Source organism: Anarrhichthys ocellatus, unplaced genomic scaffold (genome assembly GCF_004355925.1).
Source record: "Anarrhichthys ocellatus isolate YVR2014 unplaced genomic scaffold, GSC_Weel_1.0 scaffold2, whole genome shotgun sequence".
Taxonomy (NCBI): domain Eukaryota; kingdom Metazoa; phylum Chordata; class Actinopteri; order Perciformes; family Anarhichadidae; genus Anarrhichthys; species Anarrhichthys ocellatus.
In genome coordinates this window covers 5,606,727-5,611,544 of record NW_022280032.1, presented here as the reverse complement: position 1 = coordinate 5,611,544, position 4,818 = coordinate 5,606,727, and the positions used below count along the sequence as shown (strand labels likewise).

General features: G+C 41.2%; 1 protein-coding gene across 1 annotated transcript in view; it reads left to right on the top strand.

Annotated features, from left to right (window-relative positions):
- srpk2 (SRSF protein kinase 2) overlaps positions 1-4,818 on the top strand; it is a 60,823-nt gene that overhangs the window by 11,838 nt on the left and 44,167 nt on the right. The gene's annotated exons all lie outside the window — the stretch shown is intronic.

Below are 4,818 nucleotides of genomic sequence, written 5' to 3'. Positions count from 1 at the left end.
TCTCCTCACCCCCTCCTTGCACGCACACACACACACCAACACAAACTCCCTCTAACTTGCAAAGTGCCCACATTCAAACATATTGCTGTAGAGTGCGTTCCCCGGGGTAATGAGGCACAGAAAGTGCAAGCTGCTTACCTGTGTATGTCTGGATGAATTACGAGCACTCAACACTGACCGGTAACTCTGTGTGTGTGTGGTGGGAAGGGTTATGGCTTTTTCCGCTTAACTGGAAGAAAGTAGAGAGACGGACTTGAGATAGAGATAAAAACTGGAGGCACAGAGCGAGATAGAAGCCCATGGCGAATACAGACGTCTGGTGTTCTGACCTTTTTAAAGAAAAGCACAGGTGTAAATAAAAACATGTGACCCAGTTCCGTTGTGCAGGTTAGGTCACCGTCACGGCTTACTGGGGCACTTAGATGGAATCAGTCTGGCAACTAATACATGATCCAATAACTACTTAACGTTATTTCATACATGATTCTACCTGATTGAACACAAAGAGCCGTCATTGATACAGTATTATTAGTTCCATGTGTGCTTTTCCCACTACAACAAAGTCTATATGCTCTGGATCTGTGTAAGGTTGGTGCTAATGTAAAAAAAGAAAGAAAAACCTAAACATTTAATTTGTAGTTTTGCAATCAGCAAGGATACCAGTGTGACCTGTTAAAGGAGCACTCTGCTGATTTAGTATAGCACTTTCATTTAGTCACACTCAAACGAGTTAAGAGTAGGCCTATAGAAGAGAGGGTAGAGGTAAACACATTATACTGTTTCAACAGGCTGAGCAGTAATCTTAATTAGTAAATTGACGTGTATGTGTGTATAATGTGTAAAATTGGTGATGTGTCCCTTCAACATTGTCATAATTGTAAAAAGGTTTGAAGAGACAGATTATTAAAAGAATGGTCTAAGCATTAGCTGCGGAGATATCCTGACTTCTAGTCTGCAGTATGTGTCAAGATCCAAAAACCTCAAAACAAAATATCAAATTAATGCCACGTTCATGTCATAATGATTACAAGTGTCCGACTTGTAAATACAGCGTCAACATCCAAGTCATAATCATTACTAGGAAACAATGTGTACGTCCTTGACCTGTATATTTAGTCATACCCTCTTTAATGCTTCCACGCATTTGTGTGTCTGCTGCGTGCTTGTGATCAGATGTACGTCCAGTATCCACAGGCTTTGTTATGCAGTCTGAATTGTAGAGTCCTAAAGGCGAGTGTGCTCCATATGGAAGTCTGTAGCAAAGAAAATGAGCTGCTCCAAGGCAGACCTGAGGCTATCAGTATGTCAATCAATCTGGACACTGACCACTCTAAACACACACATGGACACACACACACACACACACACACACACACACACACACACACACAGACACACACAATTTAAAGATAAACTACTTTGTGTGTATGTGCTTGTGTGTCTCTCCACTTGAGGGCAGTGTTTCCCCTGTAGACGGTAAAAACAAGGCTGCTGGCACAAAGAGCAGCGTCACTGTTAAAGTGGAGGCATCTTACCCATCTGTGTTAGCACACACAACCACACAGTCCATTGTGTATGCTTTTGTCGTCTTGTCTGTATGATTGTGCATTGCTGTGACTTCTGTCTGCGGCTCCATTTGTGTGTTTGAGTGTACTGTTTGTCCCAGAGCAGGGACCTGTGTGTGTGTGTGTGTGTGTGTGTGTGGTTGCTCGGCTAAACCCCTTCTCTCTCCCCAGAATCCACCAGGCGGTGAGGAGAAGTAGGCCGCTTAAAGATAGCTCCCGGCAGCCTCAATACCGGCTCCCAAAATATATCTGCTCATGAGAGTCATCAACGCTCTCCCTCCCCCATCTTTCTTATTCTTCTTTTGCTCTGTCTCCTTTTGAAAATAGAACGAGAATCAACCTTTGAATTTGCAAATTGATACCCTGAGTGGATGTTTGTGTATGTGTGTGCAACTTTAAGCGTGTGTGTGTGTGTGTGTGTGTGCACGCATGCATGTTTCTGTTCACGTGAATGAGCGTTTACATTTTTGGGGATCTTAAAGTTTCACTTAGAGGTTCTCCAAAACGGACACCACAATCATTTTGGGCTCCTCAAATGTTATATTAAACAGAGAAGAACAGAAACACCAGAGCAGCAGGGATCAAGATTTTTTGTAAAAAATGAAAAGATGCATTCATTTTTTATTTATTATTAAATTGCTGACGATGCATTTTGTGTGAAACGGCTAAAGGATCAATTGTTTTAGCACTAATTTAAATTGTGGCCCTGATGCCTTATTTTGTTTTCTTACACCATCCAATAACATGCAGGTCAGATAAATTGCTGAGACATCTGCTCCACCCCCCCCCCCCCCCTGTTACCTCAAAAAAAAAATGTCTGTGGGAAATAAATAAATAAATACAAGTGGAGTGTGACCTCTCATGTTAGCTCAATATTCCTCTTGCTGCCTGGATGAGCTGAGACCGAGTGTGTACTTTACCCCCCATCGGCCCACATCCACAGAGAATGAGGACAATAGTTTGGCTCAGAGACATGTGTGCCTAATGTAGTCCTTTTATGTGGGAACGTGGAACTGTATGGAGATGGGAGAGAAAGGGGATCATTGTGTTCCTCTTTTCTTTCTGTCTCTGAGGCATGTCTCTTGCATCTGTGTTTGTACTATCACTATGAAAATGTATTTGTACAAAAGCCATAATACACCCATGTACGGGTTAGTAATAACACACTTTTATTGTGTAATGGTGTTCATTTGAATGGTATTGTGATGGTATGATTTTATCCTTTTATTGTTGTCCAAATGCAAAAATTATTTCAACCCAATTTATATTTTATTTTCACGTTCAGACTTTTCACAAGATCATCACAAATGTTTGCGTTCTGTTCATTCCACCAAAAACTAAAGGCAGCAGCGTCACACAATCATCGATTGGCAGCATGTTTATGCAACAGAAATAATTGATGTAACGCTTTTATAGTGTACCTTTCATAACGACTACATCATTTCTGACCTGTTTAATGTCCACAGCATAATGTTGCACTTGGAAATGAGTGGTTCTCTATATGTTACATGGACAACAAAGTACGTTTAACTCTCTTTTGTAGGCTGCTAACCATCACAATCAAGTTGAACTGCTACTGTTTAGAGATAGATCATCAGATGAACAGATGTTCATACACTTTGTCTTTATAATCTTTGCTTTGTTTGTCAAAAAGGGCATGTTGTCGTGAGACCAAATGGATCAATGGATCAATATCCATGTCTATTATAATGTGACAGTATGAATAACTGAGTTATGCCATTTGCCACTATGACAACGTCCCAGAAAATCTATTGATCTTGTGAGGTCATTATTTAGTTGCTTCGTTTTTATCGGCATCTGAAATTCGCTGAAATCGAACCAACGGCAAATAGAAGGAGATAAATGGGTTTGAATTTTAAAATTGTAAAATTGAGGAGCTTGGTCTGAAAAGACCTTAAGCCACGCTAGCGCTAAATGCTAACGTCAGCATGATAACATGCTAATCTTAAGCAGGTTTAACATTTATCATTTTCACCATCTTAGTTAAGCATTGACACAAAATACAACTGACGCTTATGAGAATGTCGTTACTTTTGCAGGTATTTGGTCATAAACCAAAGTATCGGACAAATACAAATTTGACCTGATGATGGCGCTCAATAAAAAACTAATGGATCACCAAAGTAATTACAATTCAGAGGAACATCCATGTACCTCCCATGGCAATTCATCCAATAGTTATTTTTAATATTTCACTAAAAACTAGAAATATAATTCTCGTGGTGGAACTAGGGAAAAAGTCGTCGGATCTCCAGGGTCGGCAGGATTCCTCCTCTGGAGACCATGAATGTCTGTAGAAAATTGCATAGCAATCCATCCAAAAGTGGTGGACTGACAAACTGACAATGTCTAGAGCCCTGCCACTAGCACCAGTGATAAAAGTGTCTGTTGCCATAAAGCAGGCATGCTCATTAATTTGCAACATTGCTTGCAATGACCTACAAACACACAGAGGTATTAAAGTGATAGCTGCTTCACTGTACGGAAATCAACTGGTAGAATAAACTCTGCCATGTTGCATTACATTTAGCCCAGCTTTGACTCCTTCTATTCATCCGTATGCCTTTGCTGTTTTAAGTCTTACTGACTACTGACAAATTATTTGAACAATCACGTATTTTAGAGAAAGAACCTGCAGATACAGTAACTACTTATACTGTATGTGTTCCCCCTGGACACTGCCTGTAAGACATAGTCAGTCACATTAACCTCAGGATGCCCTTTTAACCCCCACTGTGCATTTTCACACACACACATCCATACGTATAGACGTGCACACATACATCCGCACGCCCACGCGCTAATATTGAGGTCAGATTGAGAGATGGAGACAGACCCCCATCATGGCAAACCCTCCGGCGACCTCTCTGTGAGCTGTTCACTCATGTAAAAGAAGATCCATCTGTGGACAGGGATGGAGACATGAAGCACACACACACACACACACACACACACACACACACACGCACACACACACACACACACACACACACACACATTAATATACAGTAAGTAATATAAACAGTATCCAGCATCCAAGAAAGACAGAGGTAGAAATGGGGGGTTTAGAGAAAAGGAGGAGAGGGGCATGAATCAAGGCAGATCTGTACGGCATTGCCCTGAGATACAAGATGTCGTAATAAGGCAATTGGGAGAGAGAGAGATTGAGAGAGGGGGGCAGAGAAAGAGAGAGAGAGAGAGAGAGAGAGAGAGAGAGAGAGAGAGAGAGAGA